At 49.7% G+C, this 21928-nt stretch overlaps 1 protein-coding gene across 5 annotated transcripts in view; it reads left to right on the top strand.

Moving 5' to 3' along the window:
- Positions 1–11389: 11389 nt before the first annotated feature.
- COL6A3 (collagen type VI alpha 3 chain) overlaps positions 11390–21928 on the top strand; it is an 80705-nt gene continuing 70166 nt past the window's right edge. The window contains exon 1 of one of the 5 annotated variants that reach the window (XM_030325799.2): positions 11390–11657. The gene's annotated coding sequence lies outside the window, so the exon portion shown is untranslated. The remainder of the gene's footprint in view (positions 11658–21928) is intronic. The other 4 variants (XM_030325800.2, XM_030325802.2, XM_030325803.2 and 1 more) reach the window with 4 other exon arrangements.

Genomic DNA, 21928 nt, shown 5'->3' with positions numbered 1-21928 from the left:
AACAAGTCTTCCATTATTATGAGAGTTATAATGGCCTCTTCTTTGGTTTGCTTCTCTGAGGGCTGATGCGTCTTTCCTCCCCAAGCTTCTTTCAATAACCATCAAACACTTCACTCATCTATGTGTTTTGTAAGTTCCTGGGACCTCCCTTTGGGAGACCCCCCACACTCTCGCTCTGGTCCTGGCCGGCTGGTTTCCAGATGGGCTGCACAAGCTGCTGTCCCTCATCATCTACTTGGAAATGTCCTTTTTCCTGCATCTTCTGTTAGATCCTGCCTCCCGGAGCCCTAGTTTCCCTCTTTCTTGGTTTTCTTTCTCCACAAGGTAGAGCACATCCTTTAGCAGACTCCTGATAAAGGTACCGGGAAATAAGTATTTGAGATCTGGCCTAATGGTGTCTTTACTCTGCCCTTGTACTCGATTAATAGCTGGTCGTGTGTAGCATTCTAGGAGGGAGACATTTACTCTCGCAGATGTTTGAAGGCATCACCTTGTTTCCAACGTTGCTTCTGAGCATGGTTGACAAGTCTTCCGATCCCTAATGCTTTGTATAAAACTCCCCCCTTTTGTTCGTTTTAGCTCTCAGTAAGCTTTTAGGATCTTTTCTCTTTATCAGTGTTTGTGAGATGTCACCATAAGGTGCCTTGACGAGGGTCCTTCTTCATTCACCATTTCATTGTTCAGTCCCTCCGATTCAGGGATTTTTTTTTTTTTTAATTACTAATCTGATAATTTCCTCCCTTTGGTTTTCTGTTCTTTCATGTTGTGATTCTGTTCCTCAGATGTTGGACCTCCTGGATGGGCCTGTAGTTTTCTTGTCTTTCCTGTTTTATTTTCCTTCTCTTTGATTTTTGGTTGTACTTTCTGAGGGATTTCCTCTAGTTAACGTGCCAACATCTTATATTGATTGTTTTTGAAGTTTATTTTGAGAGCGAGAGAGAAAGAGAGAGAGAGGGAGGGAGGAAGCACTCCTGCACACAAGCAGGGCAGTGGCAGAGAGAGAGGGAGGCAGAGAGAATCCTAAGCACTGCCAGGATGCAGGGCTCGAACTCATGAACTTCGAGATCATGACCTGAGCCAAGAGTTGGATCAAGCGTCGGATGCTTAACCGACTGAGCCACCCAGGCGCCCTTCGATTTCTTTTAGTTTTGCTATGACATTTTCCCCAGATTTTTTGCAAATAAAAATTGTATATATTCATGGTGTACAACATGATGTATACATTTGAAAAGATGACCACAATTAGGCTAACTAACACATCCATCACCGAACGTAGTTACCACTGTGTGTGTGTGTGTGTGTGTGTGTGTGTGTGTGCGTGTGTGTGCATGGTGACAATACTTAAGACCAACTCTCTAGCAAATTTCAAGAGTAGTAGACAGTGTTAGTGGCTATCGTCACCATGCCATACCTCGAGTCGAATCCCTGGGACTTATCTTAAAACCAAGTCTGTGCCCTTTGACCAACATCTCCCCACATCTCCGATCCCCTCAGCCTCTGGTTGCCATTGTTTTATTCTCTGCTTTTCTGAGTCTGGCCTTTTTAGAGTTCACAGAGAAGTGAGATTTGTTGTGGTGTTTATAACTTCTGAAAGATTTCTTGTTCAGTAAATAGTCTCATTTCAAAACAAAACACTTTTTCTTGTTCTATGGACGCAACATATATATTTTTTTGCTTTCTGTGAGTATTCATTATTACCCCTTGAAAAGTTTCCTCTGCTCCCTGCATTATCTCTGTTTCCTCTAAGTTCCTTAATTAAATAACTAATTAATTTCTGCTTATTATTTAAGTTTCTGCTTCTGGGGTGCCTGGATGGCTCAGTCGGTGAGGCGTCCAACTCGTGATTTCGGCTCAGGTCAGGATCTCACGGTTTGTGGGATTCAGCCCCTCGTCGGGCTCTGTGCTGACAGCATGGAGCCTTCTTGGGATTCTGTTGCCCTCTCTCTCTGCCCCTCCCCTCCCCTCTCTCTCAAAAATAAAAATTAAAAAAAAGTTTCTGTGTCTTACTCCTGAGTTTCCCTAGAGGCCTTGACTGGTTGTCCAAATTTAAGAACGTGACAATCTAGTTGGAAGCTCTATGTTCACAGGTGGGGCTTGTCGAATAATGAGCTTCACGGGAGACTGAGGACTTACCTGTTTCCTGAGGGACTCTATATATTAGCATCTGAACATATTTCCTTTGGGTCCCTGAGTTTCTCAGTGGAGTCGCTTTCTGGTATCTGCTGGGACGGTGTTACGGGTTGAAATGTGTCTCCCAAAAAAAGGCATGGTCAAGTCCTAGTCCCCAGCACTCAGAACGTGATCTTTGGAAGTGGAGTTGCTGCAGGTGTGATAGGTTAGGAGGAGGGCGCACTGGACAGGGTGGGCCGCTAGTCCAAAGTGACTGGTGTCCTTGTAAGATAGACATGTACAGGGACAGGCCATGTGACAACAGAGACAGAGACTGGAGGAACACTTGCCGTCTCTGGAACCTGGGAGAAGAAAAGCAGGATCCCCTCCTGGAGGCTCGAGAGGGAGGGTGGCCATGTGGACACCTTGATTTTGAACTTCCAGCCTCTAAGACTGAGAGACGTTAAACTTCTGGTGTTTGGGGCCTGCTGTCTGTGGCTCCTTGTGACGGTAGTCCCAGGACACAGTTCCAGAGAGTACAGACTGCTGACCGCTGCTTGCTGTGGAGGCTGAGGAGCCAGCGGCTCGGAAGGGACACGTCCTCAGGACAGTGAAGATCATACTCAGTGGCCCTCGTCCCTTCCGTCGTCACTGTAGGGTCTCACTTTGCCCTATTCTTTTTATTTTTTTTTTTAATAATTTATCGTCAAGTTAGCTAACATACAGCGTATGCAGGATGCCCTCGATTTCAGGGGTAGATTCCCGTGATTCATCGCGTCCATACAACACCCAGGGCTCATCCCAACAAGTGCCCTCCTCAATGCCCATCACCCACTTTCCCCTTTCCCTTGCCCGCCCTCGGTTTGTTCTCTGTAGTTAAGACTCTCTTATGGTTTGCTTCCCTCTCTGTTTGAAGCTATTTTTCCCCTTCCCCTCCCCCATGGTCTTCTGCGAAGTTTCTCAAGATCCACAGATGAGTGAAAACATATGATCTCTGTCTTTCTCTGACTGCCTTATTTCACTTAGCACAATACCCTCCAGTTCCATCCACGTTGCTGCAAATGGCAGGATTTCATTCTTTCCCATTGCCAAGTAGTAGTCCGTTTCGCCCGATTCTGCGCCCCGTGTCCCCAGGACCTGCAGTTTCTTTGCTTCCATGGCTCTTGGACGTAACCTCCTGGTTCCTCTGGAGTGAGGAAGGGGTGATCCTCACGGGGCTGCCGTCTGGGCACCTGCGTCTTTTGCACTCAGACTCCCAGCTAATCCTTGTGTTTTCAGCCTCAGCCCACTCCTGAAAAGTATCCTGTTCATGAGCGACCCACAACCACATGTCAAACGTCCTGTCCTCAAGTTCCTCAGCTGAAGGGAATCTGCCAGGCTTCTGGGAACCCCCCGGGTCTCCCCCACAGAATTGAGGGTGCCCTCTTCTGCCCCCCTCCCCCAGTGTCTACTCCATGCATTCTCCCAGACCTCTTCCTTTGGCTTCCATCTCACTTGGGGTTTATGCAGGGAGGTCCTGGAGGGACGTGTCCGTGTCTGATGCAGCTGGGCATCACCTCTACTTCCTGGCCCAACATTTTCACAGAAGAGCCCCTCAGCACACATGTGTGGAATAAATGAAGGAATTGAGATTGCTAAAAAAAAAAAAAAAAAAAAAAAAAAAAGAACCAATCCACCCATCCTTTCTAAATGGAAATTTATATTTCAAAGTTTAAAAAAATGAGTCAAGATTGGAACTTTGGTGTAGTCTGATAATTGTAAAACCAAACATCTCCTTGCTCAGAGTTTTGAATTCCAATCAACTGCGAAAGTTTCTTGGCTCGTCTCACGTTTGGGTTTGACATCCTTAAAATTAATCGGCTGAGCATGGTTTATAGCTCACAAAATTCTGGGAAGAATGCTATATTTTTCACTGGGCAATTTTACACAGATTTTCCTAGAGCCAGCTCAATGCTGGCGATCTTTTCACTCCCCCCAGACGGAGGGGTCTAACATGCTCCCCCAAAGTTACCTGTTCAAGCTAAATAGAAAACTCTTGGGGCGCCTGGGTGGCGCAGTCGGTTAAGCGTCCGACTTCAGCCAGGTCACGATCTCGCGGTCCGGGAGTTCGAGCCCCGCGTCGGGCTCTGGGCTGATGGCTCGGAGCCTGGAGCCTGTTTCCGATTCTGTGTCTCCCTCTCTCTCTGCCCCTCCCCCGTTCATGCTCTGTCTCTCTCTGTCCCAAAAATAAATAAACGTTGAAAAAAAAATTAAAAAAAAAAAAAAATAGAAAACTCTTTCTGGAGGGTGTTTCTTCGCAAGAATGCACATTGTTTCAAGGTATTTCCTGGGCACTGAAAGTCAAAGACTTGCTGGAGGACTCAACGATCTGCCTCATGTCTCGCTGGGCAGATGCTTTAGTGAATGTCTAATTTCTATTTTTGGCTTTTGGGTCCATGTGCCATGAGCGACAAAGACTTCACTTCCTCTCTGTTTGATTCAAAAACGGTTTTAAGAAAAATCACGGGAAATCAGGATGGGGCACATTTTGACTACTAGCAGAAGTCGTCATGGAACGACCTTGGTAAAGATGCAGTGGGCCAGACTGATCGGCTAGCCCGGGACTCACATTACAAAGTCACCCTGTGGGGGCACCTGGGTGGCTCAGTAGGTTGAGCATCAGATTTCGGCTCAGGGTAATGATCTCATGGTTCATGGGTTCGAGCCCTGCGTTGGGCTCCGTGCTGGCAGCTCGGATTCTGTCTCTCTTTCTCTCTCTCTCTGCTCCTTCCCTGTTCATGCTCTGTCTCTCAAAAAATAAATAAACGTTAAAAAAAAAAAAAAGAAAGTCGCCCTGTGAACCGTTTTTATTTCTGCATCAGGCAGGACTCCTTTGATTACAAGTGTGGGAAACCTGACTCAAATTAGTGTAAAAAATGAATAACTTTTGGCTCACATCATCAAAGGGAAAGTTGAGACGGATGGGGTGGGACCAAACTGTGGGGTAGACTTGTTTTCAGGACATCTGGAACCGGGAAGCTGATGGCACCCTCCCTCTCTATCTCTCCCCTCTGCTTTGCTCTCTCGGGCTGGCTTTCTCCAATGGCTGCAAAACGGTGGCTCCTGGGCTCATAGCAGAGAAAGCCTGAGACTGGCTGGCTCTGGGCACAAGCTGGAACCCCCTGAGAAGAGCTCAGTTTCCACCTCCCGTGTCCTATAGCCCAGCCCTGGATCAGCCAGTGGAGGTGGTGCTGGAAAGTTCTGCAGGAAAACGACAGCTCTCTTTTGAAGCACGTGATGAGAGGGCGCATGGTGAGAGCACATGATGAAGAACACAGGGTTTTCCTTCCTAGCCTCACAGCCTGGTGCTCTCTAGTCATTGGAGGTGAGATGTCTTTTCTCTTTAGACCCTCAAAAATTGTTGCAACAGCGTCGTTTCAGCAGTGGGTTGGAGCAGCGGGAGGGTCGCGTCAATACGCCGGAGTCAGGTGCCTCGGGAGCGCGGCGGCAGGGGGGAGCCAGCCCAGCACCTCTTTTCTATCATTGCCCTTGAGCTCGGGGTTGGGTGGGGCTGAATCTGGAGCATCAGACGTTTATGGCCTGGGGCCGGGAAAGAAGTGGAGGCTAGAAATCAGGTAGAGGCGACTGTGGTTGAGAGAGCCCTGGCTCCTGGAGGGTCGGGGCTAGACCTGTCCTGATGTCGCCCTGCACAACTGCCACGCGGTCTGTAGGCGAGGAAACTGGGCAGCAGAAAGCCGAGCTGACTGGTCCAGACCTGTGGGGCGTTAGCGGCACAGAAGGCACTAGGGCGTCATTCTCACTTCCCGCTACGCCGCTTGAGGAGGCTTGAAACCGGCTCGGGGTGGACGGAGGAAGCCCAGCTACCGTCCGGCCGTGGGGTCAGTGGGAACCTCAAATCCTCGTCTTTAGTCGGTCTCACCATCCTTCTTCTCTTGAAATAATACAGCTGCGTCCCTGGAGCATTTGACGTTAAGCTGCCTCTGGAACCTCACGCACCCCCTGTCCAAGAAAGTAAACTCCAGCCCCGTGGGCAAATCTGAGCATCTAACGACAGGCTCTTGCCCTGAGCTTCGAAAGTGCGAGCTGTGCAGGCAAGCCGGGAAGCCTGGACACTCTCCCTCCATCCACCCTAAGTCCCTTCTAGGAATCTGATTTTTATCTTTTTAAAAAAATTTTTAAAAATGTTTATTTATCCTTTTGAAAGAGAAAGAGTGTGAGTGGGGGAGGGGCAGAGAGCGAGAAGACACAGAATCCGAAGCAGCTCCAGGCTCTGAGCTGTCAGCACAGATCCCGACATGGGGCTCGAACCCATGAACTGCATGATCGTGACCTGAACCAAAGCCGGACGCCCAACCGACTGAGCCACCCAGGAGCCTCCTGATTTTTATCTTAAAGGCAGAAATGCTTGTTAACTTTCCTTTTTGTCCCTTTTCAGTGCTTTCTAAGCATTGGCAAGAGCATTTAATGCGCAGGACTATCTGTCCTGAGGAACGCTCACTTCTCTGGCCGGGGAAGAGGTGCTCCCAGGAGAGTTTTGACGGGAAATGCTCGTCGACTGTGTGCCCTGACCCCCCACCAAGGAAGATGCAACTGTTTGCCCCTCTAGTTGATGTCTTTGTGGAGGTGCATGTGGAGCCGATGACAATGTGATCATCTTTTCATTTTAGGGATCTCGTGATCTTAACATCAGGGCAAATTATGCCCAAGTGGGACTCCGCCTATAATGCTGTAGTCTTCCTGTCTGCTTGTTGTTCGCCGAATCTATTGATGCTTCTGGGAAGATCCTTTTGGTCTCAAGCAATATCCTTGGGGCTGAGGAGTTGAGGGCGTGGGCTGTGACCCAGAAAAGGCCTTTGCAAGTGTGGAAGGCAGTGAGGCACCTTGTGACTTGCCAGGGGATCAGGAGATCATCTCTCAACCGGGGACAAAGGTCACGGTGATGGGCTTCCCTCAATTCCCCAGGTGTTAGCCCAACACGTTTCTTAAAAAAAATTTTTTTTAAGTTTGTTTATTTTTGACAGAGAGAGAGAGAGAGAGAGAGAGGGGGAGTGTGAGCCTGGAAGGGGCAGAGAGAGAGAGGGAGACACAGAATCCGAAGCAGGTTCCAGGCTCTGAGCGGTCAGCACAGAGCCCAAAGTGGGACTCGAATCCACAAACCGTGAGATCATAACCTGAGTTGAAGTTGGACGCTTAACGGACTGAGTCCCCCAGGCACCCCAGCCCGTCACGTTTCTGAACATTCCCACAAACGAAATGGGTCTCCATGTCAACTGAGATACAGCATTTACCACCTCAGGGTCACGTCCATTGTGTTATTTACCCTTTCTTCTCCGTCGGCATGGACTTACTACGTTGAATTAAAATGGTTTTTGAGGGGAAATCATTTCACATTAAAAAAAGAAAAGAATTACAATTCTACTTAAGGGCATTCTTCCACATTATATTACCACATAGATGCGATGGTGAGAGTCATTATAATAGTCTGGACCTCTGGGCAGATTTTACGTGTTTGCTGGTTTGATGGGGACTGCAAACGGCAGATGGAACCGATCAGAAGAAATGCCATGGGAGAGGTACCAACAGAACAGTAAGAGAGGCCGTCTTTTCAAGAGAAGAGGCTCAAAGCCCGAGAGGCAACCAGGACCAGGAGTCCTGTGTGTGACTGAGCTGGAGACGAAGTAAATACAATATGGCATCTTCAGTCCCGTGTGGGTCCAGCAGTATTTCTTCTTTGTGTCTGTCACACGATACACATAAACACAGCTGTTGGAACTGAAAGAAACTTCAGAGCTGATGTACTAGGTCTGTACTGGTCGGGGGTCTGGACAGGGAAAAGAAGCACTTCTAGCTGTTATGGGCAGAAAGGGTTCCATTGTGGGGAAATTTGGGAGGGTCAGTGGAGTAGGCTTGGGGCTGGGCCTCCGGGAATGATTCCCAGGACTCCCTAGTCTCTCCCCTGGCCCTTTCTGGAAGGTGGGGACACAGGGGCTTCCCTGGAGAGCCTGTGTGGCCACCACCTGGGGTAGGAACGGACAGGGGTTGGGGAGGGACGTGGACACATCTTTGCCTATTGCCTGGAGGCTGGAATGTGGACTCTGTGATGCCCAGCCCAGCTGCCCCTGCACCCCCACCACCCCTTGGCACCTGGGAAGCTGGAGTTTCCTTTAGAATTCTGTCTACCCTCCACACTCTGACATTTCCCGAGGAGACAGCTCCCAGCAGCCAAGGACAAGCCTCCAAAATGGGTGCGGGTGTGAGCCATTAACGGCTGACACCCGCTTTGGCTGAGGTGGGGGCCCCAGGCCACGAAGGGTCTGGAGGAGGCTCCCTAGCACCCGCATACTCTGCTTGCCAGCAGAAAGTCTCCGGTGTGCATCCCTCCATTTTTCCCACGTCACACCAGAACATCCACATGGGGAAGCCTAGCTCCCACCCAGAGCCCTAGAAACTAGCAAACCTGGGAATGGGACGTGCAGCTCTCTAACTTGTGCCGAAAGGTATGGGGAGAGGTGCCGAGGTCAGTCCAACGCGACCTTCAGTGGGAAACTGAACTGAGAGCTTCTGTGGCTTATGAGGTCCCTCAGGTGGCCGGGACCCAAGACCCTCGATGTTCGGGTCAGTGCTGACATTTGAGATGGTTTCCTCCTGGGACCAGGTGGGGGAGAGCAACTTAGACATTTCAGTGACAATCATAAATCCCAGTGATTAAGGGAGGAAAAAAAAAACTCATGGAGCCTGGGTTGAGTTGCCATCACCTGCCACCAGCTTCTAGAAGTTTCTCTAGTCACAAGCAGTGTTGGAAAGGGTCTAGATCACCTGAAAGTAATGTAACCTTGCGTGTCAACTATGCCTCAATAAAAAAAACAAAAAGAAAAGAACCCCCACGAATTCCTAAGACCAAGCAATATTTGAAAGGAAATGGTTGTATTCTTTTAAAATTTTTTTTAATGTTTTTATTTATTTTTGAGACAGAGAGAGACAGACCACGAGCAGGGGAGGGGCGGAGAGAGAGGGAGACACAGAATCCGAAGCAGGCTCTGGGCTCCGAGCTGTCGGCACAGAGCCCCACGCAGGGCTCGAACTCACGAACCGCGAGATCATGAGATGAGCTGCAGTGGGACGCTTACCCTACTGAGTCCCCCCCAGGCGCTCCGGAAGTAGTTGCATTCTTAATTGCAAAGAGAGAGTGCTGAAAGGGAACGTCTAGGACAGGCTTGTCCGGTTAACCTCTGCGGGGCCACACTGCTTGGGACAGGAAGTCTTAATCTGAGGTTGCCTTATTTGCAGCAGGTGATGGCCTTGGACCCAGGGTTCCCCCCAGTGCTGAACTTGCAGACACCAACCAATGAAGTGCAGCCAATGTCCTCGCAGCATGGGGCCCGGTCCGCGGCTGCCCTGTGCGGTGGGGTCGCAGGTGGGAGCACCGGCGTCCCACGGGTAATGCGGTGGCCACGCTGAGCCTCTGCTCATTTCTTATTCATCTACAGGCGCTGGGCAGGGAATTGCCACAACCAGGCCCCCATCTCTGTCCCCTAGGCTGACATTCTGCCAGCTGAACCCTAAGCTGCGGAGGAGAGAGGCTGGCTGTGTGCATGGAGGTCTCTGTTCTTGGTTGCCTCGTGGAAGATTTCCATGAGGATCTGGGCTCGAATACAGGCAACCAGAAGGAAAGTAGCAATTGCACAGCTGCTTATGAAGGACAGTACACTCTCAAGGTGGGAGAGAGGGCAGGTCCAGAAGTGGCCACTGCCCTGAGGCTACAGGGGTCTTTTCTTTTTATGGAGGTGGGGGTCTTGGGCCACAGGATGGAGTGATGTCTACTGGGGGCTCCTGCCAATCATGAGGGAGAGTTTTGGACCCTACAAGGTTTGCACTGCCTCCCTCCCGGCAGCCTTCCCCCATGGAGGGGGCAGACTGAAATACAAATGCATTATAATGAACCTCGGGGGTCACCCTGGGGCAGAAGTTCAAGAGATGAGCACAGGTTTTGCACCTGTGGCTCCTGGTCTGCCAGCCCCCTGGGGTGTTACAAGCCTCAAGGCCATGATGTTGAAAGCCACAAAGGCAAGATGTTGTACCCTCAGGCTTGTAAAGTGTCGCCCCGGGTATCACAGCCCAGGCCTCCCAGCTCCTGTCTAAACTGCCTACTCTTAAGAGGAGACAGGCTTGGTTTCCTCCAACTGTCTCCCCCTCTTCCCTACATTTAAAGGGGATAATCTGTGGAGAGGAGTTAATGATATCTTTACTCTCTACACTTGGCTGGACTAAGATCTCAAAGTCATAAGTATCTGTTAGACGTTTCTTCATCTTTCCCGTTAATCTCACAAAGAGCCCCATGATGCAGAGCAGGGGAGGCTTGGGGGTGTTGGAGGCCAGGGTTTGGGCTGAGCCCTGCTCTGGCCCCCAGGGTTTTCTCACCTATAAAAGGAGGCCATAATCTCGCCTGACAACAAGAAAAAGTAACAAATATCTATTTAAAGGTGGGGGGTGGTGGTGATGTTTGAGATAACGGAGGTAATGTGTATTAAAGAGTAGTGAAATGTGCAAGGGGCGGCTGGGTGGAGGGTGGTGATGTCGGGGTAACCCACATAATATGTATCAAAGTGTAGTGAAATGTGCAAAGCCTGGCAAGTTGTTTCTCAAGAATTTTCTTGCAGCTCTGAGCAAGGAAAGCGCCCTGTGTCCCCTCGGATGTGTCCTAGAGTGGCACCATCGGCCGCAGAGTCAGAACCATTATGTGGAGAACTTTTAAAAAAGAAGTCGTCCCATTTTCTTGCCTTTTCACTGGCGAACAGAGCTTTGCTCAGCAGAAGGCGGGGTGGGGGGGGGAGAGATGTTGATTGCTGGGTTTTCTATTTGAAAGGGAAGTTATTAGGAGAAGTCCCGATTCAGAAACTTCAAGGAGAAACGGGAGGGCGTGGTGAGGGTGGAGGGGGGAGATTGCATTTCCTGTTTGCCTTCCAGATGGTGTTGGAAAACACTGCAGGAAAACCATGGATACCCACGGAAAGAAAAAAAAAATTCCAAAACTCATTCTCTTTGCCACCAGGGGCCCAGCCCTAAAGGTGACGAGTACAAGAGGTGGATTTCTTTTCAAGAGTCATCGTTTGCGGGAGTCCAGCTAGAGGCTTGTAGGGTGAAGACCGCGTTGGGAGGGCAACATCAGCCTGCAGCAGGGGCCAGAAGCAACAGAGCTCAGAGAGTCTGGTTTTCATTTACAGTTGGGTCAGGCCCTGCGGTGGGGAGGGGGAGAGGAGGGGTCGGGAGGAGGGGAGGGGAGGAGGAGGGGGAGGAGGAGGAGCTGGAGAGAGCCCTGACTGTATCCCTGGATCCGGTCCAGTTCGGAGCTCAGTCTTCCACTGAGGGCCGCCGAGTTCTCCTGCACTCCAGCCTCCAGCGAGGACCCGGAGGGCTTTTTCCTCCTCCGCCCGGAGCCCCTCTCCGGCAGAAAGGAGAGCAGACACAGTGAGCGGGAGAAACATGCATCGGATTCGACCATAAGTGAACGCGGGAGCCCAGGGACACACACGTCTTCAGGTTCGCTCAGGGTGAGTGCGATTGCCCCTCTGCTTTCCCGAGTCTGCGGGCAAGAAGGAAATGCTTTAAACCCAGGGATCGTCTCCAGGAGGCTCTCCTGTTCACTTGAGTCCGTTTTCTGGACGCCTTCTCCGTCTCTGGAAGATTCTGCTGAGTTGCCTTTCTGGCTTGGTGGCCCCTGGGTTTCTCCAGCTTGGGTAGGGCCGCAGCTTGCCCGAGAGCTCTGGGCTGCCGTCGGGTGGCGCCGCGGGCTTTCTCTGCCTGTCCCTCGCCACCACCCCCCCCCAACTGTGGTGGTGCCGGGCTCGCTGCCGTCTGTTTTTGACGGCACTCGGTGGGGACCTGCTCTGTTTTTTTTCTTCTTTATTTAATTAATTAATTATTTATCTTTAGCATGAAATTTATCGTCAGATCGGTTTCCATACAGCACCCAGTGCTCTGTGAGCAGACGTGTCTTGGCTAGAGGATTCAAGAGCTACCTGTTGAGCAGTTCTCTGGGGGAGATTCTCTCTGAATTTTCCCAGCTGGGGGTGTCGGGGGCGGGGGGGGGTGCTTTCCGCCTGGGGCCTGGCGTGGGCGGGGGCTGGTGGAGCACATCTGTGGCCTTCGGGGGTGATGTTGGTGCCCAGGCTCGGGGCGAGTCAAGAGTTCCCCAGCCGGTGCCACCGGGCCGACCTCTTTTGAGGAACCTGAGGTCACTATTGCAGTCTTTACCCTTGGGGGTTGCAGAAAGGAGCTGCTGAGGTCGAGGTCGGAGGAGGAGAAAGCATTTGGTGTCTGGGCTGTGTGCCCACTGGATAAGGCAGGCCTCCGGGGGCCGTGGGCCCGGCCCGTGGTGCCCACATGTGCTGCGGGTGCCAGATTGGGACGCCCAGAGGCCTGTTCCCTGGCCGGGAGGGCGGGACGTGGGTCCTCGCTCGCCCACGATGGAAAGTGTCTCCTGAGAGCTGCCAGCCAGCTTTGGGGACCTGTTTCAAGAGCCTGGTGTGTTAGAAAGTGGGCCGGGGTTGAAGCATGGGTGGGGTTCCTGGGCAGGCCCAGGGGAATACTGGGTCTGGGGTGGGGGGAGTGTAGAACAAAAATCAGCAGCTCACAGCCTAGCCCCAGGAGCAAACTTAGAGGCTGGTCCAGACACCCAGACTGGCCTGAGTGTAGCGCTGTGCCCTGCACCCAGAGGGAGCACAGGGGTGCTGACCCGTGCCCGCCCCTCCTTGCCCTGCACACAGCTATCCCCACACGACAGCTGTAGGATCCGAGAGCCGCAAAGGTGCTCGGAGCTCATGTGGGCAGATTTTTCCCCTGCCTGGGATCCCCCAACCTCCCAGGGCATCCATTCTTAACAGTTGCGAAGCCTGAACAGAAATGGCTTCAAAAACCAAACATTCTTTGTTCCTAACCAGCGTTCTATTGGAAAGCAGTTAGCTGTTGGACCGTGTACCAGAACTTCTGAGTTCTTTGCTGGGCGAAAGGTAATGGCAGAGATTCTTGGTTGGAAGCCACTGAGGTGTGGCCTGCTGGTTTTAAAGATGCAGAATCAGGGGCGGGGGCCCTGAGGTGCCAAATTATTGCTTACAGAGGCCACAGAGCCAGTACGTGGTGGAGATGGTGGGTAAAAGCATCACCATTTCAGGAAAGCAGATGTCCGAGCAATGGAGGATCCCAAACTCACTTAACATCTGAACTGGAACGGGCTCTTTGATTTGTTTTCCCCAGAGGATAGTGTCCTTCTGTCCTGTTCTGTTCTAAGTAATGGGACAATGGGTTTAGGCCCCCTAAGGCTCTCCCAGCCCAGCGGAGGGAGAAGGAGGTGCTAGGAGCTGGCAGGGACGTTGGCCGTACGACCTGAGAGCCTGAGGAGGCCTCCTTCATTCAGGTCACCTCTGGGGCTGGGGCCCAGAGGGGTGGGAACTGTATTTTACTTGGTTCTTAATGTGGGCTCCTTGCTGAGGGTGAAGGCACGGGGATGGGGAGGTGAGGGGCTTTTGTAGGAACTCTACGTATAGGAATGGCCGTGTGATCTTGACCGTCTTTGTGGAGGCCAGGGATTGTATTGCCGTGAGGCTGAGTTTTCTCTTTTCCTACTCCAGCAGGGAGATAGCCATTAAGAAGACACTGGGTGGAGAACAAGACCTGGGAGGGGATGGCACACAGCAAGGTGGGGAGGTGTGGTCATCCTGCTTTTTTCTTAGGGGGGAATTGGAGGGTGTGGCCTGAGAAACCTCTAGACAGTTAGCCTGTGGCCCAGGCTCTTCTATTTCCTGGGAGGAAGTGTGCCCCTCTCCACCATGCCGTGGCTGTCCGCTGATGGCCTGTATGGCAAATGTCCAAACGAGGGGTCGTAAGGACCTGTTTGATACCAAATCTTTCTGAACAGAAAGGTCTTTTCTTTCTGCACCTCCCTTTATAACAAAGTGTTTAGCATTCATATATCTGACTCTGTCCTCAGGAGCCCCTTTTGTCCTTTTTTTGTTGCTTAGAACCTAACACGTCACTGGTGATAAAGCAGGAGGAAACATCTCTAATCGATGATCAGTGATTGATTCCTATGAGGCTCCCCCTCCGACCGTAGTTTGGGGTTAGGAGGCCACAGAGGCCACCGCTGTATGCCAGCTTGAAACCAGTCTTCTGTCCCTTTTGAGAGTCGGAGAGGGTTCCCGCCCTGGGAGCTTGCTCAGCGTGTTTGGACAACCAGATGAAGTATGGTCCCTCCCAGCAGCCTGTACCACCCGCCACTGTTATGTGAAATTCCACATTTAGGGTTTAAAAGTCACCGACAAGCCACAAATTCTGCCCCGTGTGACCGTCTCGCAAGGCATGCTGATGGCCTCAGCCTACACTTGTGTTTGACCATTGGTTTTGTCACTGTTCTCTTTGGAACAACCTGGGGATCTGTTATCTTTTGGAGAAGAATCCCAGGCTGTTTCCCCATCTGAGTGGGACACGGTGAGGCAGTCCCTTAGGGTTTATGTGCCACGGCTGCGTAAACATCCACTGCCGGAGGCGTGACCTGACATTAAAAAAAAAAAAATCCTATTAGTAGCTCTAGCCGAGGAAACGAAAGCCTTACTTAATTCAAATTTTAAAGCAGGGAAGCATCAAAAAGTTCCTGTACATTCAGACAGCTTTGAGCAAGACAAGGACGGTTCTCTTCATTCCCCACACTTCCAGACATGGCTTCTGTCTTTCCAGTGTGAAAATTCTGGAAGGTTCTATGCTTTAAAGAAAAGATGCTCTTGGCTCTCTCTGCAGCATGGGCAATGGCCCCCGACACCTCACACTCAGCACACACTGTGTCCTGATTGACAAAGGGGGGGGTCTCTTCATGATGTTAATCTTTGGAAGCACAGTTTTTAACACCTTCTGGTCTCCTGGGTCTGTTCTGGGAGGAAGACGAAATTGTGGCTTAGCACATTCACCCGGGTGTAGCCTTTCCTGAAAATGCAGTGTGGTTTTCTTTCCTCTAGAGGGCGGTGTATCTTTCCGAGCCCCAGAAAAATCTCGCAAGGGGTGGGAGTCCTTCAGGGTGGGGTTTCTGGGTTTGCAAGGGTTGATAGACATCTCAACAGGGTTCATGGGTAACTTTACACTGTTTAAACACGTATATTTTTAAATGTGCCCGTAATGTCTGAAGTAGATATAAATTTAGAATTTTATTTTATTTTTTTTTTCTGTGCTCAGGTATTGAAGTGAGATTATGCATTGAAACGAGGCATTCTGTACTCTAAAATAATTTCATTACAAGGGCACTAACCATATAAGAACTTACAAAGGAAACATTTTACCCACATCTCCTAAGAAAAGTTTAAATTAACAGTAAGTTGTTTCAGAACCCAAGTGAATTTGCATGTTCATGCCTTAATGTGTCCACATAGAATTTTTGAACGTAAAACAGGCAGTAATAATGTTAAGGTAGTAAACTGATCCAGTAACTCTCAGACTTTTCATTATCCGCCCTTTGCTGCTTCCCCCCAAAGGGTGACTTGTTTGAACATATTTTAAAAAATGCACACAGACTACGATAATTATGAACGTCCCATTTTAAATCTTGGTTAATAAAAAAAAACCACGTATATTATTGACTCTCAGACTTCTCGTTTGCCGAGCTATCCACTGTTAGGATCCCGAAGGACAGGATCCCAGCTCCGAGAGGAGGACCTTAACCTTGTGCTCTGTCCATCTGTTCTCCTATTCATTCAAGCTGGATAAGCCTTGCTGTACTCATGGCATGGAGCTTTGGGGTTGAGGGAGGGCACAAGGGTGACTGAGACATAGACCCTGCCCTCTGGTTGGCAAATATGTGATTGCCATTGGGCTATTTTAAATATCATAAAATAGGGCCTCTGGGTGGCTCAGTAGGTTAAGCACCCGACTTCAGCTCGGGTCATGATCGCACAGTCCGTGAGTTCGAGCCCCGCGTCGGGCTCTGTGCCGACAGCTCAGAGCCTGGAGCCTGGAGCCTGGAGCCTGGAGCCTGCTTCAGATTCTGTGTCTCCTTCTCTCTCTGTCCCTCCCCCGCTCGCACTCTGTCTCTCTCGAAAATAAAATAAAAACATAAAAAATTAAAAAATAAATAAATATCAAAAAATTACCACCTTGGTGGATACTTTCTCCACACCCTTGATATTTCAGATGAAGGAATGGGGCACAGAGAGGTGAATTACTGGTCTGAGGTCACAGTGCTAATAGTAGAGTGAAATCAGAATTTCTGGGCACCCCTGCCCACGGTGATGCACGCCCGTCAGCAGGTGTCCGGGACCAGGAATATCCAGGGAGTAAAAGTTGTTAGAGAATATTCTAGAACATCATGTGGAGAAAGGCACTTCTTCCCATTGACCCGTCTTCCGTGGAGTAGCATATTATCACAAGTTTAGTTGGCAGAGGGGTAATTGTTACTTTAAAAAAAATCTGGAAAGAAAACGGAGAGGAGAAAAGTAAGACAAACATGTAAAGTCCTGCCAAACCCTTTCCCAAAGGCAAATTATTAATCTTTTGGAGGGGTCTGGCTGCGTCTAGCATAGCATAATCCCTGCCGTCCTCCTGAATTCGAAGACTCAGGAAATAACCGGGAAACATTTGCGGGTTAACAGCGGCCAGGGGAAAGCACAGTAGGAAACGGTTCGGTAACATTTCCCCAGTGTGTGCTGTACATTTAGTTTTCATGGACCCAGAGCATCGAGAGTTGGCCGCTGGACGGAAGAGCCCCCCGGGTGAGTTTAATTTGAAAATTAAAAATCGAACAACAGCTGGAGATGACTCAGGTCTCAAGGGAAGCCATTCCAGGAAACTGGTTTTTCTCTTCTGGAATCTTCATCAGTTGATTCAGCAGCCGGGGGCCAGCCGCAAGAGCAAGTGCCAGCTCAGCTGAGGCCCACAGATTGCCCAATGTGTCCCTGGGGGACTCTGTGTTTCTCGTGGGGGCAGCAGGATCCCCATCACTGGTCCCGCCCAGGGAAACAGAGGAGAGGAAATAGTCTCCGAACCTTGTCTGTCAGAGCATCAGCAGTTAGCCTTATTTTACGCCTAAGATAAGTGAGCCTGGAGAGATCAGCTGATCATTACTGATAGAGAGGAAAGGAAGTAGGAGTTTTCCAGGCTCTTACACTAAATCTGGTGTTGAGGATGTCATATCAGACGTCTCAGCTTAAGGATTTAAAAAGTCTATTTTAAGTGACTTTCTCTTCTAGACTTGATCGTGAGTCGGAGTAGAAAACAAACAATGTTGAACTTTTCCTTTCAATCTGAGAGCGCTTTAGCCACTTCGAATAACCCAGCAATGGAACGCCATGGGTTTGGAGAGGCCAGTAGCCCCAAAAGTCCGTGGCCAAGAAAGGAAGAGGCGGATGGAACCCGGCACCACGCTTCACGGGGCTGGAATGAGATGGGTGTTTGCACAATTTCTTCTGAAGCAATTTCTAAGGCATTCTCTTCCTTAATGTTAAATCCAACCTAGTCTCTGCTCAACGTTTATAATTAGCAGTATAAATGGAGAAGTCTCGTCTGGCTGCCTTCTATGTTTGCATGGTGGTGCCTAGCTCTCCCATCTACAGCAGATGTAGAACCTTCTGCTTCACGGTTATTGCCTTGGACCCTAGGAATATGTCTTCAAATACATTTCCAAGTATCTGGCACTTAATCTGAAGGATCTTCATGCTGCCTTTATGGGGGGGAAGGACGTGAACCCTGATGGCGCTCAGCACATGCTTGCACGTGACCTCCATGAGGGAGGAGGCTGCTTGCAAGGGGATGTCCAAACCCCCTCCCGCTTCCTTTCTTGCTCTGTTTAGAATTGTTTAAATATTTTTTCAAATTTATTTTTGAGAGACAGAGAACGAGTGGGGGAGGGGCTGAGAGAGAGGGAGACACAGAGTCTGAAGCAGGCTCCAGGCTCCGAGCTGTCAGCACCGAGCCCGACACGGGCCTCGAACCCGTGAACCATGAGATCGTGACCTGGAGTCGAAGCTGGTCGCCCAGCCGACTGAGCCACCCAGGCGCCCCTGCCTTGCTCTGTTCAAACACAGGAGCTGCGGAACTGGTATCGTTTTACTTGATTTTGCCAGGAGGGGCCAGACATCAAAGATCTTGAGTTGGCTCTTCAGTGTCTGGCAAGGACACTGTGGGTGGCAGTGAGGCCAGGCCAAAACACATAATCAGAAGAGTTAAAATTTTGCTATCACAGGAAACGTGTTCAGAGCCTGGGTCAACCAGATAATTGTTTGCAGACGTGGATGCGTGGCTGATAATTCTCTTCTCTGGTGCATTTTCATAGAATGGAAAGAAGAGGTTCAAGAGGTTGTAAGATAAACAGTGAAAAAAAAACCACCTCCTGACTTAGAGGGGCCTTCTTAGTGTTCTCCAAATCGCTTGAGGATCCCCCAAAGCTCTTTCAAATGGCAGGCATATAGTAAATTCTATCCTCTTCCTTCTCTGGGAGCCTAATGAATCCTTTCAGTTTTCTCCCTGGGGACAAGGATGGGGACTCCTTTCCCAGGATTCAGGCAAGAAGGGAAGGGGAGTAAGGGAAAGAGAGAGAACCAGGGTGGCAGCCAGCTCAAGGTCCCTGGGGTTTCCTGAAGTGTGAGTCACAGCAGATAGGACGCACTCCCGCCCCCGCGTCCTACACTGCTGTAGCTCCCCTGTGAAACGGGACACCAGGAGTTAACAGAAGTCCTAGGACTCGGTAGGAGCACCAGCCTGATTTTAAAAAGCGGTAGTCGGAGAGGACGGAATAACTGCCCTCAAAATGGAGCCTCTGGAACTCTGGAAGTATTTAAGCCTTTGTTTCAAAATGATTTCCTTGTGTGCATGTGTGTGTCTCTTTCTTAAAAAAGCTTCCCAGACATGGAAAATGAAACAGCTTTTGAGTAGACTTTAATGAAAACTAATTTCACGGGGTTGCTAAATAGCTCGGGAGAGTCTTTGGAGTATGACCGAATACGATTGCAAGTTGGAGGTCCGGGGAAAGCAATCTTTGTAACAAGAGCTATCTTTTTAAGTTTCAAATGGGCAGCTACACAAAGGAAAAAGGCACCTGGAATCCTTTTCAGAATGAGGCGGAGTGAAAAAAGGAATTACTAATGCTCAATAGAAAGATGAGAGTGAGAACTTAATGAAATTCTATTATTGAATCTGTTGCCCTTTGGACACAGACTCTATGACCCAAAGGAGCACCTCACTCCACCCAACCCAAGGGGCTCAAGCAGCCGGTTGGGACTTTTTTTCATATTTAAAAGAATGGCAACAGTCAAATGGATTCTGTCGACACAGAATCTGTTACCAGAGAAGTCTATTTTTGACCAACCCAAAGGGATGGGGAGTTTCCTTGAGATCTGGGCCAGGCCTGGCTCAGTCTCTCCGGGTTTCCTGGGGTCCTTTCCATGGGCTTTGCAAATGTGGACTTTGGTTAGGATTCTGGGTCTATCTTGTTGCATCCATGTGGCCTTGGGCACATCGCTTTGCCTCGCCTGGTTTTAGTTTCCCAGCTATAAAATGGGGTCAGGGTAGGGGGGAAGCAGCCACTGGGCCATTGGGAGGAGGGCATGAAATCCTACCGTGAGACAGACGCACAGTAAACCTTACTTGTGCTCTCTTGTCTCCATTTCCTGGGGGGTGGGGAGAGGCTGGCGCAGAGAGGGGTGGGTAATGAGGGCGTGGCTGCCTCCTTCCCCCTCTTTGAAATGAGCAAGCTCGGTGATCACCGGGGGAGACGACGACATTTGATGTCTTTCAAAAACTTCAGTTTTAAAAATTGGGACTCCATGGCATGATAAATAGAATAGATTTAATTGCAAACGAAAATATTAACAAATACTCAACAGCTGGGCCAGGAACACTTGAGCCACGAGACTGGCTCCCAAGCGTGATGGCAAGAAAAAGTTTTCCCACCTGGGAATTCAGCTCAGCCAAGCCACGTGAGCTCATCGGTCACGAGCAGAGCTTGGATAACTCCTTACCGTGGCACAAGCATCGTCTCCAGAGTGGGAAGAGCTTTTCCCTTCTGCCCTCGCTGCCCTCCTCTCCCCACCCTTCCCTTCCCTTCCCTTCCCTTCCCTTCCCTTCCCTTCCCTTCCCTTCCCTTCCCTTCCCTTCCCTTCTCTTCCGTAACTGGGCACATTTTGGAAAAGAGAATTCCTATGCGCTGTACTTTGTGTCTCAATTGGGTAGCACTTTGTTTAGGGGGCTTCTTACCCTTAAAGATTAATATCTTGGAAATAAACATTTTTACATGTCACTTTCAACCAACTTAAAATTCCTTTTCCTTAGAGAACGGGTGAAGTAAGTAATGCCTCCGGAAGATATTACAGATTTCATCCCATTTCCATTTAGATGTTACGAGCTTTATCAAAGATGAGAAAACTATATTTTAGAATTTCTCAGTAGAGGGTCCACTCAATGTTTACCCTATGAGAGGACTGGTGGATTCCAAGAAGTCAGATGTGAGGCCCTGTGAGATACAGAGATGGTTAAAACGCCATTAGCAAACTGCTGACCACACAACACATCCCATGGGTCCAGGTTGCCTGCAGGGGCCTGTGGCTCGCCCGTCCAGCACCCAGCAGTGGGTGGGCAGATCTTTGTCTCACGTCCTGTTTTTCTCGTCATGCATTACACAGTCTAGTGCTTTCCAACGAGGCCCTGTGATACTCTCTCGCTCTAATTCTTGAACAGAAGTACTCCTTAGAATGTTGCATCTTGTGCATGGATCAAATCTTTCAAACCATTGATCTGGACTCCCCAGATGATTTGCATCAAAATTTTTTGTGGAAACGGTACTGCTTACACTTTAGGGGGGAGGTAGAATGGACGCTTTTAGAGTCACACGCGAATGTGGATCCTACATGTACACAGATAGGGTTTTGTACACGTTTGTGGGAGGTTGACAGACCCGTGGATCCCATATTTAAAAAAAAGTTCTCTACCAATTGTAATATTACAGGTTTTTTTTTTTTTGAAAGGACTTTATATTTTGAAAGAATCCAGTAAAATTTAAATAGTGTGGACAATTTTCCTACAAAACAGTTTTCTAGTAGGATGCTTACTGCTTATAGGAAAATCCAGTGTTTGCTGTAATCAGGAGACTCATGAATAGCATGTATACAATGTACTTTTACATTGTTCTAAAGCGTGTATTCTCAATTTATTGAGAACACACATACACAAATGACAGACATTGCCTTTACTTCCTCCCCCTGCCCCCAAAACTCAGGAATAGGCCTAGCAGAGTGTGGGGGAGGGAAAGTATGGCTGGATGGAAAGATCTGGAAGATTCCCAGGGTGGAGCATGGGCTTGAGGGATCTCTAGAGCGCGGAGGCGGTGATGGTGGGGCTGTGTTAGAGGGTCATCCTCGGTAGAGAAAACAGACCGACCAGCCAAGCAGTGCCTGTGGGGACTGTCCTGAGCACCAGCCAGGACTCAACTAGGACTTGGGGACATCGTGGAACCAAAGCACTGGGCACTGGGGACTGCCCTTCTCGGTTGTATCAATCCGTGTCTAACGTGTGTTCACCGTTTCTAGCCAAGGTGGTTGGGCTGTGCCTTTGAAATGTTGCCATTCTCACCACTCGCTGTCACCTTCTCGTAAGAGAGAAAGATGTCCTCTTGATGACTGGCCTTCCCATCATCGTTAGAACATGTCCTTGGCAGCTGATATATTTCCAAGAGAAAGCTGGATCGACAGGTGGTTCTATTTTAGCTGCCGAGAATGTCTTCAGGCTCTCAGAATTGGAGTCACAGGGTGGTCTCGTCACAGGTGATACTTTCTGTTGACTTTCCTTGGAAATGCAA

The sequence above is a fragment of the Lynx canadensis genome, chromosome C1 (assembly GCF_007474595.2).
Source record: "Lynx canadensis isolate LIC74 chromosome C1, mLynCan4.pri.v2, whole genome shotgun sequence".
NCBI classification, from domain to species: Eukaryota; Metazoa; Chordata; class Mammalia; order Carnivora; family Felidae; genus Lynx; species Lynx canadensis.
The sequence above is the reverse complement of the archived record's forward strand: the minus strand, read 5'-3'. Positions and strand labels throughout refer to the sequence as shown.